At 37.8% G+C, this 13765-nt stretch overlaps 1 protein-coding gene across 2 annotated transcripts in view; it reads left to right on the plus strand.

The window, feature by feature from the left end:
• Positions 1–13765, plus strand: part of NT5DC1 (5'-nucleotidase domain containing 1) — a 141512-nt gene that overhangs the window by 84531 nt on the left and 43216 nt on the right. The gene's annotated exons all lie outside the window — the stretch shown is intronic.

Below are 13765 nucleotides of genomic sequence, written 5' to 3' on the forward strand. Positions count from 1 at the left end.
AGCTCCACAAATGGGTTCACCCCAGATAATACTGCCACCATAAGCTCTCGGCACTTTTTTTAGAGGGTAATGGAAGTTTATAGCCCAGGGCACCTAGCTTTACTCAGAAAATGTCCTTCATTGATTTGTTACTACCAAGAGTGACCAAGCTTTTTCTAAATCTTCTAAGAGAGATTCTGGTAAACAAAAGGGTTCTTTCTCTTGTCAATGTGCTGGGTGGTCACTGACTACATCAACAAACGGGATTCAGTCACTCATTTCCTCTCCAAACTGAGGTCACCGAGTAGTGAACAAGAGTTTCTGGGTAACAGCCTTCTACTTAGTGAGGTTCACCCATTCATTGGCATATTTTCCAAGCCACCTTACTGTTCTGCCCAACTTGTTCCTGAATCAGAAGACACCATACAGCGGGGCCAGTGAAGATGGCTTAAGTGGAGATGTGCCTCCCTTTCCAGGAACGTGATGTAACTCTGCTCATACACACACTTGGGGGAAATTACTACTCTGTTTATGCTCTGCTTAACTGAGCAATTGTTTTAAACTTCTGTTTGTTCCATGAATAAGAACTATAAGGGTCTCTTGTATGATTGAGAGCCACATTTTTTAACCAAAATGGGGAATTTTTCTTCTGATAGGCTAACACATGAAATCACAGAATGAGAAAAGATCTTCCATGGTGGTTACCCATAAGCACCAATGGAAAAATAATTCAGCAAGAATAGTGTAAAATTGCATGTTCTTCTCACAGTCACTCCTTTGTCTACCTTAGCACTATTGCATTTTTTGAACTGGACAATTCCATGTTGTTGGAGATGTTCTGTGCAATATAGGATGTTTAGAATACCCCTGGCCTCTACCCACTCCAGAGGCTAGTAGCAAACCCTCTATCTACAAAAAATGTCTCTAAACATTGCCAGTTGTCCCTGCGGTAAGGACAGCAAAACTTCCCCCAGCTGAAAACCACTGCTATAATACATAAAGCCTTTTTCCCACAGACAGAGCCTCCAGTTATCTTCCTGGACAGACCAAAGAGGGAACATATTCTGGAAGTAACTTTTTCTTTTTTCCTACCGTTGTTAATCTGGTCTTTGATGCTATGATCTCATCCAGATGTCATCAAATAGTGGAAAGGACATAGAACTATCATCAGAGTTTTATCCTAATACTGCTGTTATTAGCCTGATGCTGAGCAGGTACTCTGATCGCTAGTGTACTCTCTTGGCATTGAGGTTATGGAAAAGAGAAATGCGTGTGTGTGAAAGCATCTTTAAAAACCAAAGAAGGCTCTAGCATCCAGATCTTGGTTTCTAATGCCATTCTCCAATAATAGAAACCAGGGCTCTCTGGAGAACTATCTGAGTCTAGGTCTGGGGCAGGAAATATACAAAGTAACCTGAAGCATCTTAAAGCGTTAGAAAGTTTAAAACTGCTTAAAAAAGAATTATAGTGATAGAGGTATGACAAAAGATACAGGAATCAAATGAGTTCCCAAGAGCCAAGCCTGAAACAATTTGAGAACAAAATAAATAAGTAGTATCAGATTATAACCCAAAGTACAAAATAAATATCAGTGAATCTGACATAAATGATTGAACAAAAAACAAATGAGAGAAGAGATTAATCTCCCTTGCAGAACAATTCCAACTAGATTATGCACACATTTTACCCTCAAGAAGGTGGAGCGTAACTTCTCATTATGCACACTGTGACTCCCTTACAAAGAATTTAATGTGGAAAGGGGGTGGGAGGGACTTTATAGTGGTAAAACATGACAAATATTGTCCCAGCCAAAGGGTCATGGTCGACAGCAATGTGTTAAGTCATGATGGCAGTATGTACTTTTGAGGTAATGTGATGACAATGGCACTTTACCTCCATGGTCTTCCTCCCAAAAATCTATAACCCCAATCTCATGAAAAAAAAATCATACAAATCCCAATTGAGGGACACTGCAAAATACCTAAGCAGTATTCCTCAAAACTGTCAAAAGTTATCAAAACAGGGCAAGTCTGAGACTATGTCACAGCCAGGAGTCACCTACGGAGACATAAACACTAAGGGTAATATGGTATCTGGGATGGGATCCTGGGTCGGAAAAGGGACATCAGGCAAAAACTAAGGAAATCTAAATAGAGTACAGGCTTCAGTTAACAATAGTGTCAGTAGTGTTTCATCATTTGTGACAAATCTCACCAGTAGAAAGTTATGTACACGTACTGCCTTTGTATGTTTTTAATAAATCTTAAACTATACTAAGCTTAAAATTTTATTTAAAAAAAAATAGCTCACTAAGAGTAAGGTGCTATTGTAAGTAATAGTTATTTTATGCAGAAGGATATTATCAATAGCTGGTGCATAATTCTCTTAGTTTTAAAAATCTGTTGATGAAGTTTTTCTCCACCTTCATTCTCAGGGTGACGTTTAAATGTCCTGGTCAGTCTTACTTCATCTCTCCTCCCACTAGCTTGAAGCAGCTTTAGGTTTCCAACTGAAATGGCTGAAGGGTATCACATATCAGTTCTTCGGCTTCTTGGTGTAAACCCTGTGGTGGACCATTTGACTTCTTTATGGGGAAATCCTCATGTGCTCCACTCTCCTTCCCCACCTCATCTGGAAGTACAGCTGTCCTTACAGTTTACCAAAATCTAGAAGATTCCCTATTTAGCTGCTTTGTTCACAAGGTAGAATGGAAAAGGTTGGGGAGGTCCTGTGGCTGGGAAGCACAAACCTGCCCACAGATACCACAGAAGAGAAATGTAAGCTTGGGGGAGGGGCCCTTCAGAGTGGATCGCCACATGTGAAATCTTGGAGGGACAACAATATATGACAGGATTACAAAGTTTAACATAGGTGACTAAAAGGAGTTCGCTTCTTCCCTGTCTAGCTATAGTCATGATACCTAACTGTGCAATTGGAAGTCATTCCCACTGTCTTTGTTTCAGTGAACAGTCTTGTGTATTCATTCCGGGCGTACAGCACGATACAAGCCAAGACATGTTTTTGAACATGGTTTGTTATAGAAATTGAATTCAGAGACACTTCATTATATAGAGAGCAGTTTTCTGTAATCTCTTGGTGAAAAAGAATTGACCAATCCAGTGTCCCTAATGTGACCAGTAACTTATGGAATCACCTCAGTGATTCTTTCCAGTTCTTAGCACCTCAGTGAGGTGAGTGAGCATTTGCCAGAGTCAAGTTTACCAATGATACCAAAAGTGGCCTTTAAGATAAAAATAGCACTACCAACATGTGCTTACCACTCCCCAAAGCATTCTCACGGTTAGGGCTTGTTTGCCATTTCATCCCACCCATGTGCAGGGACAGTGGAATATGGCCACTTTTGACAGGTGGGGGTGAGGACACAAGGCTGCAGCACAGGTGTGAAGCCTTGGCCACCTGATTCTGGGCAGTGTCTCCCCGGCTGGCCTGCACAGAAGCCTTGGCATGCTTCATGACTATAATTATTACTTCTACTTTTTTAAACGATCTCTTTCTGGACCAAATCATGTTTGCTTATTATTTTGTTCCACATGCCACACTGTAGCTTTATGCAGCTACAGCTGATAATTTTAGAACTGTGCACTGAAGTTAACTGTACCTAGAGGAGTGTTGACTGAGAGAACTTCCTGCAGTGGTGAAACATTCACCTCTGTGTGTCCAGTGAGGTAGCCACTAACCACGCGTGGCCAGGGAGCACTCAGAATATGGCTGGGGTGCTGCAGAAACTGACTTTTAGGTTTTATTTAATTTACTTAATTTAAATAGCTGCAGGTGGCCAGTGGTCTGCAGTGTAGGAATCCTCCATTATGGTGTTGGCTCTTTAAGACATGAGCTCTCAGCACTGCTTGTGCACACTTGGCCTTGTTTTTTGAGAAAAAATGCTTTTTGGAAAATCTTTTTTTCTTATGCTTTCTTACGCTTAGGATATTTGGAGTTATATGCATTACTGGCGGAAAAAAGTTCCTTTGCAATTTTGACCTACTAAAACCTAAAGCTATCAGATCTTCAACACTAAAAAATAAAATTTATTGAGTTTAGTTCATCATACTCTTTGGGCGGGGGGGAATGAGACAGTGATCACATGTGTCATTGATTCTACCTTTAAGAGTTTGAACCTTTAGAAAATTATTATTGGCAAGAGGTTTATTTCGTTTATTCTAAAAACAAAGGGCTATTTCCTTTTACAGATAGAAATCTCTTATTTGATGCCTGCAAAGTTCAGTGACACTTTAAATCAGGATGGAATGATATTTACAGAGCAGAACAAAAATCCAGTCACATGATCATTAGCCTAAGAGTGGAATTCTGAGGTTATAGTCTGAGAAAAGGGGAATTTTGGTTTATAAACCATATGTATTTCATATAAACATTATCATATTAAAACAATGACAACTATTTTTTTTGTTATTTCATTGAACCAGTGAATTGAGAAGTTCTGTAGAAGAAATCAGAATATGACAGTTCTTAAAAACCTCACATTTCCTTGACTGAAAAAACTCAAGGAGTGAGGAAAGTACAAAGGTAACAAATATTACTAGGAGTAATATAGAAATGTAAAAAGTCTGGGAGTGGCTGTCTCATAAGAAACTTTTTCTTCTCCCAGCATGGTTTTTAACTTCTTAATACGAGTACTTGTTTATTAAGTTTAATAGTTTCACCCTCAGATTATGAGATTAGAAAAACAATTCTTTTGCTAGGAGACAGAATATAGTGAAGTTAACCTAAAAAGTTATTAAATGCAAATGTGAACAAACTGTATTACCAGGTGGTTTTCTACACTGAAGAGTTTCACAGTGTTGAACATTCTCTTTTAACGTGAGTTTTCATTTCTGATTTAACACTTGTTTCTACTCTATTTCTTGGATTCATTTTCATGGTCATGAAACTATTGTGTCAATTCTTTATTATTGTTATTATTAGACATTGTTGTTAAATATGAATATACTTTTAGCACAAAGAACACTGAAGTCCCCTAAAAGCCCTCTTCACGTACCCTTCCAGCTGACGGCCCATCTCTGCAGAGATGATGTCTAACACCACATATTAATTCTTAATTAATTTTTAACTTTATATAAATGGAATTATGCACCATGTATATTCTTGTCTTTGATGTCTTTTCCTCAATATTATGCTCCTGTAATTTATTTCTGTTGTTGAATATAACAGTAATTTATTCATTTTCATTGCTGTACGCAATACACCACTATATCTATATCATAATTCATCTATTCTATGATTGGTGGACATTTGATTTAATTCAGTTGGGGACCATTACATATAACACTTCCTGAACATCATTTACATATGTTTTGCAAACATACTATCATGTTACTCTTAGATTTATACCTAAATTGGAAGTGCAACATTATGGGGTAAATGTGTATGTGTGTTCACACAGTTTTCAAAAGTACTTGCACAGTGTAGGAGAGTTCCTGATACTTTATATTTTCAATATCACCCAAACTCGATATTGTAAGGATTTGTTTCTTGCCACTTAATATTATAATGACAACCATAAAATAATTAACTTTTGGAGAAAGCTGGTTGTGACTGACAGTTTCAGGCCACACAGTGATCATACCCACTCCCAACTTTCCATAGACCCATTTTGAAAACCTCTTGAAGGCAGTGGCCTCTGACCCAGTTTTCTTTTGGCAGTGTATTTTGGAATTTGGTCTTGGAGGAAGCAGTTGAGTAAGGCAGAGTACAAGGCAATGATACGAGCTTGAAGACTTTTGGTGGGGTGAGAAATACGTCAGGAGTATTGTTAAATACTAAATTTGCTGAATGCTCTCAAGGGTGTTTGGTGAATTTTGATAATAAAGCAATTTTTCATAAATAGTCCTCAATTCACCCATCTGAATTCCACAAACTTTTTTTTTCTCATTGTTTAATTCTAAACCTAGTATGTTGTAAAAATACAAAAGGAATGAAAGATAGGCACTAATAAGGATTCAAAAAGAGGCACTGCCTAGTTAGTACCCGGGGAAATGCAAGGTTAAAACATCAATGAGATGCTCATTTTCATTCAGTGGACTGGCAAAAATTCAAGGTCTGTAGTATGAATTGATGAGAATGTAGGGTAAGGGCACACACATATATGCTGCTAAAATGGTACAACCATTCTGGGAGGAAACCCAGTAAAACTATAGATGAGAAATGTGGATATATAGTGACCCAAAAATCTCACTTGTAAGTATAAACCCTAGTACCTATATATGTACAAGAAATCGTACATGATACTTTAAAATCATCAAAGACCGGGTATATTCATATAGTGGATTCCTATGTTGTGGTTTAAAAGAATGAAGTGTTTCTAGAATGTAATCTCTGTGAGGCAGGGAGCTTTTTTGTTCATTCCCATGTCTTCATCAACTGGAACAAGTCCTGGCATGTAGTAGGTGCTCAGTAATTATTTGTTGAATTTACCTATATGTGCCTGGCTAGATTTCCAAGTCATTGTTGAGTGAACAAAGAAAACTGCAGAAAATGTGTGCTGAAAAATACACATGCATATGTATTAAGTCCATTATTAGAAAAATACACGTGAAAATGTGAGCTACAAATGTGTGTATTAAGTCCATGGAAACTTATTTGGAAAGATGCATACCAAAATGACAGCAGCGATATACTTTAGGACAGGGAAAAGACCAGAATTTGAGAATAGTATTCAGAGAAAACTATTTTTTAATGTTCCAAAATTTGGAAAAGGGATAGTGTTTACCTAGGTAATTATAATTTTAAAATTGATGTTTTACTATGGGAAAAAAAATTTGTACTTGTTTTGTTACCTGACAGGCAGCAACTTTCTGAGTCAGGAGCCCCCCTCACCCCTGTGCCCCACTATCTCTACACAAATATTCAGAGATCTGATTTTCTTAGAGCTAGTCTTCCCAAAGGGAATTACTTGAATATGTGGAATAAAATGGTGGGGGAGGGGGGAAGCTATCAGGAGATTTTGCATATTTCTTTAGAAGAAAGCTAGCTGTTTGTGTCGTTTCCATCTTTGTTTTGATTTTATATTAGACAAGTACATAAAAGAATTTATTTCTGCTAATTGTTTTCATACCTCTTTACAACAGGTCTTCAAAATATCTTAATAAAAGGGATAAAACAAGGTTGATAGATGTAGATAGTAGGAATATAGAATGAAAAAATCAGGAGACCAGGATTTTCATCCCCTCATGTTTTTTTTTTCAGTGTGTGTTGATAGGCAAATTAGCCTCTCTAGGCCTCGTTTTCATTTCTTTATAGTGAGGAGATTGGGTTTCGTGGTCTTCAAGTCCCAGTAGCCACCCCAGGTTCCCTGCCTCAGTGCTAAGAAATGATATAAGAATCATGCATACATATGCCAAAAAAAAAAAAAAGAAGAAGAAAAAATGACGATATAATTGGCCATCTAGCCCACTGTTTTGCCCTGGAAGTGACAAAAAAAGAGCCATCCTAGCCATCCTGCCTCCCCCTCAGTAGGACTTTTGGGGCTTTTGCATAGCACAAAATACGTTTTTAAAGTAAGTAGCATTTTGATAAGGGAAATACTGCATTTTGTACCTATGCAGGGCAATTTCATGCTGCAATGTGGCCCATAGCATTTCATGATTTATTAACTGTCTATACTTAAACTAGGAGTGCTTGATGAAGTAAAAATAGCTCTAACCAAAAGGGTTAACTGTGTGCCAAGCACTTTGCTAAGTGTTTCACATACATCATTATTGCATTTAATCCACACAATTTCCTGATGGGTCTTGTTCTATTATTATCATAATTTTATATGTAAGACAACAAAGTCTCTAAATGCCTAAGTCACTTACCCAAATAAGTTACACAAACAAGACTGGAAACAGGACTGCCCGATTTGGATCTTACCACCCAGAACACTGGAGACCACACCTTATGATATGCTTACACATGTGTGTCTGCTCCAGCACAGAAATGCTTTGTCCTTAGAAGCTTTTTCAGTAGGAATGGAATAGCCCCCTCCTTACATCAATAGCAATAGCAGTTTCTTAATGAAGTCATCTGCACATCATGAATTCCTGCGCTATAATGATTTAATTTGCTGGCATGAGCCATTGGATTAAGCTCTTTTTGAAGTTTTAAATGGATTTCTTATCTAGAAGGCAAAACATTTTCTTGGTCATAGTTTTCAGATAAGTTGAACTGCTATTAGTCATCTATGAGGTCTAGTGCAATTTCCTTTTCATTCGCATTTTTCTTCATTGAGTGTACACAGCTCACGTAGTGTTTATTGCTAACATTTGCCAAATAATTGTAAGTCAAATATTTGCCTGATTTAAATTGAATTTTGAATGTTTCCTTGTTGGTTATTGAGTAATTCCAAGGTTCATGGTTCTCTGGAGTTATGTTGACAACTCTTTCTTTTAAAAAGGAATAGTCTAATCACTTATGTCATTTCTTAACTGACTTTTTTCTAGGTCAAAAGAAAGTTATAATACAGATTTTCATCAATAAATAGTTTCATTATAATGTTGCTTTACTGAGGTCCTCTGGGAACTAATAGGCTTTCTGCCTTATAACTGCAACTGTTCTCTGCCTATAAGCAGATTTATTCTAAAAAATTAGAGGTATGCATTAAATATACATCAATAGTCAGATGTGCACTACTGGTCCTAAGACCTTGAGAGTCCAATTAACTGTACTGTTAAGTAGGCCGCATTTAAGTAAGGTAGAATGAAGTTTACCTTTGAATACAGAAGAAATGGTGTGTTTTACTAAAGCGCATAATAGTACCACTAAGATTTAAAGAGAATATGTTTAACCTCCTTAAGAGAACATGTTTCTATCACATTCCCTTTACTGAATGTGCTCTGTATGCCTAGAATCTAATCACTGTAGTGCTAAACACTGTAATGGCACAAAGGAAACTGATTTCATGGAGCTTAAGTGGGAAATAATCTATTGTACAATTATAAACTATATAGAAAAATACATGAATAAGGGGTAGAGTATGTGAAATAACATATGAATACTTGGCATATGCAGTGGAGAGAGAAAACCAGAAAAAGTGGGAATTGAGCTGACCCTTTAAAGCAAGGTGGGGTTTAAAAAAGCAAAGAAGAAATCAGTGTGGGGGTAATGGCTTCAAGTTGAAGGTGGGATGGGCTGAATAGCAAACATTCTGATTAAAGAAACTTTACTAGGAACAAATAAATATGTTTAGTTGTCCAGACAGTAAGAACATCCTTTCCTTCTGTCCTCTCCAATATGGACCCTCAGCTCCAGATAGCTGCCAAAGTTCATTCTCTTTACCTTTTGCTATTCTGTCCCTAGGTTGTCCTTTCTCCCCTTCACAACTGGCTGAACTAACTGACCATGACCCAATCAAAATCTCATCTCCTGCATCCTTAACATTAATGCTGAAGAAGTAGCCATTTTTTTCTCTAGCAGTCCCTGGCATGTTGGTCATCTACCTGAGCATACTTCAAACTGTGTTTCAGTGATTTCAGGTTTTTGGCTCAAAGATAAGACCTTCTTGCATGTAAGAACCATGTGTCATTTTGGTATCATCAGTGCTAATGTAGTACCTGGCCCCAGATAGGCACTCAGTATATGGATCTTGTGTTTTAAGGAACAGTGGGAAAAATTATTTCTTTACCAACATTTCTTATTTTTTTAATCATAACTTTGTACATTGATGCATTTATGGGGTTCAGTATGCTGCTTTGCTATAAAATGTGAAATCAACATTTCCTATTAACATCAATAGAGTCTATAACTATACAAGTAAATGTTTATGTTTTTATTGTAGAATTAAGGTATTTTAAAGAGAGAAAAAAGAAAATCTTTCTTTTAAAACCTTTGATAAGATAAATGATGGATGGATGGATGGATGGATAGAAAATAAAATTCTAAGACCCCTCCTGACTGAACAGACCCCCTTTTGGCCAAGGGGACCCTAGAGAAACCTTAAACCCGAGTTCCAAATCCTGATAGAATGGGAGGTCAGACATACCTCATTATACCTCCCTCCCTGTTACTAGCCCTTAGGCTTTCTTCCTGAAAGGCTAATTAAGTATGAGCTATTTGGGAAGATTTGTTCAACCACTGATTTCAACCAACCAGCTAATGCTGCTCCTCCCTTTGGGGGGTTTGTGCACAGCAGTTGGCCAGCATTCTTTCCTGATAACAGTGACCATGGAGTGCTTCTTACCAGACTAAGAGAGTTTGTGCCTTGAGGGGTTTCAAGTCCTTTGCTTCATCTTTCTGTCAGAGGGCAGAATATGCCACCTTTGTATCATGGTGTCAACCACCATTTTTTTGCACATGCAACCTAGGAGGGCATGAAGCTCAGTTCCAAATGTGTGTTTCTCCTTTTATAAATATTCATAAGTCCTCCTGTAACTTGTTAAATATATATATTTGGGCCACCCTGCTCAGCATAAATTCCTGAGGACCTGTTCTGAGCTTCTACCTGAAGCTGTTGTTTCCCAGCCTATCAGAATGGTAACCCTGCAGATGGAAGTTCTTTATGAAAAGTAAAGTTCCTGTTTCTAGATTTATGAACCTCATTATTCAGGTGACAATAGGTACAAATATGTGTAAAGACTGAGTTCATAATCTGATTTTTTAGATTTTTCATGTTAACCTGACAAAGTTGTTATTAATTATTTTAAAAGTATTTCATATTTGTGTTTTAAAAAAACATATGATTTTTATGTTAATATATGTGTATCTAGAAAAATGCCCAAGGTACATAAAATTGTTGCATTATTCAGGTTGGAAGGAGGCAGCGTGAAAGAGGTAAAAGGAGTCAGGCCAGAGAAGAAAAAGGAGGGACTGTGAGGTTAACAGCATTGAACCTGGAGTAGAGTATTCTCTGGAGGCCAGCCATACCCAGCCATTAGCCACTCTTGAACTCCTCCTGTCCAGATGTCCACTCTGTGTGTACCTAAAGCCCTGCCCACTGCTTACAAGAGGTTCCAAGCTGCCCGAAGGCTTTGGTCCTGAACCTCGTCACTGTTCATTATAAAATGAGGACTAGGTTCCCCTCATGGATCAATTTTAGTTATTTATGCTGATTTGGGGGTTGAATTTACCCTATATATATACCCTAGCATATACATACTAAAATGCTATTTTGGCTTTCCATTGGACTACTCCTACAAAAGACAAACCAGATTAGAGAAACACAGCGAAAGTTGTATTCCAAGTCTTCTGTTTGTTAAATAATTGAGAGCTTCAGCCCTTAGTGGGAGGCAGATTTTCTGAAGACATTTACAGTAAATGAACCCTAAAGTCTGGCTTATGATTCCTTTGTTCCTGTTATTGTTTCTGATCTCTCTGTGCCTCAGAGCTAGAGAATCAACTGTAATTATATTTTAAAGGAATGAACATTGCAACATCTCTGAGCCTTCTTTGCCTAGAGTTATTCCATTTTAAATCTCCTACTTTTCTATTCTGGAGGAGATGGGAGGTTTCCAGACAGTATAGTCCGTCAGTGGACCAACTTCTGGTGGAAACAAAATCCTCCGAATGCATTTCAGAACTATTTGAGACAAAAACTGCAGTGTATCTCTTCAAAGCTAGCCCCTAAAATCTGTCCCAGATTTTACCTGGACACATCTTTAATTTGCTATTCCAAGAAAAAACATTTCTGTTTTTTGCACAGGTAATTTGTTAAGAGTGTATTTAGGCAACAGAGCCTTTATTCATCCCAAGCCACAGGCTCTTTAGCTCATTCTGATGATGTCATCATGTCATCATGTGCATTTTGGATCTTCCTATTTCCTCTGACATTAACAAGGGAAAATATTACCATCTGATCTCTCTGTGCCTGAGAGAGCTTGTTGTGCTGTGGCCCCTGCCATTGCTCCATTAACAGACAAACCAAGTGAGCCTGAAGCATTTTACTCAGAGACTAAAAATAAAGTGTGCTAGAATTATAGGGCAATAGCAATGGCAGATTCAGATTTGTTTTCAGAATGTGTCCAACTGAAGAGACCCCTCTTGTGTCTTATGGGCTATACTATTAGTGGACCCAGGACAGAGAATAATTGAGGGGCAGTTAAATCAGGCCTGGGGATTCACTGTGATAAAAGGACAAACTTCTGTTGTCTTTCAGAAGTTTTATCATGAACGATGTAATATTCCTTCTGCTGAGGGTCTACAGAGCTTTTAAGCAAATTAATGATATTATTTATTATAATATCTTTTGGTACTTTCTAATAATGAGGTCTAACTATTTGTTTCTTTTTAAGTTACTGTCCTATAATTATGAAATACTATATATCCGGAACTAGCAGACTTTTTCTTAAAGGGCCAGAAAGTAAATATTACAGGCTTTATGCACAAAGAAACGAAATCACAGCTATTATATTGATACTTATACATCTCTTTCTTAGCTTGTGGTCTCTATGGCCATCTGGTGAATCTAAGCTGGTAGCTCTCCTAGCACATACACTTACTTCTGCAATTATTACAATATTTTGCCTGACAGTGGGAACATAAACATGAATAGAAACACAGTTCCCTTCCTAAAAGATCTCAGTCTCCAAAGAAAGAAAAATACAGTAGAACCTCTGCAAGTCGACCACCTCATGAACCATAACAAACTGGTTAACATATGGAGGTGGTCAACATAAGGAACTTGCACTGAGTACATGTGGACCTTGTCCAGTCTATGAAAATTAGGTCAACTTACGGTATTGGTCAATGTAGGGAGGTGGTCAACTATGGAGGTTCTACTGTACATGTGTGATGAATGTCATAATGGATGTCCAGAGATGGCATGATGGCGGGTAGGGTCATTAGGAGGGCTCTGCACAGAAGGTAATAAGCCTCCCAGGATCACCAGGGAGGCTTGTGATAAGCCTCCCAGGTTCACCAGGCAGCAGAGGGAAGGCTGGGCATTCCAGGAAGGGAGATAATATTTATCCTTTAATGTGAGACATTTATTTGTTTTTTTCCCCCTATTTCAGATAAGGGCTCAATTAGCAGATTAACAGAGATAAGATCAGCTCAGTGATTTCAAAGAACTTCTATAGGTAGAAATCTTGAGGAAGAGCAGAATTGAATCTTATAATTATTATTCAGTAGCAACAGAGTTAAACAGGTATGCCATTTAAAGTATTTGATTTCTGTTTCTTCCTTAAAAGACAGTGGTCACAAGATGTAAAAGTAAGATCTAAAAATACATATACTGGATTTAGACATGTAAGTGATGAGATTTAGTAGACTAGGATTCTTTTTTTTTTGAGACAGGGTCTCATTATGTCGCCCTCAGTAGAAAGCTGTGGCATCACAGCTCATGGCAACCTCAAACTCTTGGGCTCAAGTGATCCTCTTGCCTCAGCCTCCCAAGTAGCTGGGACTACAGGCAACCCGCCATAGCACCTGGCTATTTGTTGTTGTTGTTGTTGACATTGTTGTTTAGCAGGCCAGGGCCAGGTTCGAACCCACCAGCACCGGTGTATGTGTCTGGCATCCTAACCACTGAACTATGGATGCAGAGCCTAGACTAGGATTCTTGAACACTCTATTCCATTCCCTGGTATATTATTAACTGTAATCTTAGAGCTAAGTCTGTGGTCACTAATCATATTCCACATGACAGGTTTGACAGAGGTGATTTCTAGATGCTATGATTATAATTAGAATGCATATTGATAGATACTTTTTTCCTCTACAGAAACATAATTTGACTTATCCAAATTTTTCCAGATTCTCACTGAAATTCCAATTAACCCCAAAGCTCCTAAACTGTGACATTATGTAATAGTGTACCATATGAAAAAAAAAGGAAATA

Source organism: Nycticebus coucang, chromosome 5, assembly GCF_027406575.1.
Source record: "Nycticebus coucang isolate mNycCou1 chromosome 5, mNycCou1.pri, whole genome shotgun sequence".
Classification (NCBI taxonomy): Eukaryota; Metazoa; Chordata; class Mammalia; order Primates; family Lorisidae; genus Nycticebus; species Nycticebus coucang.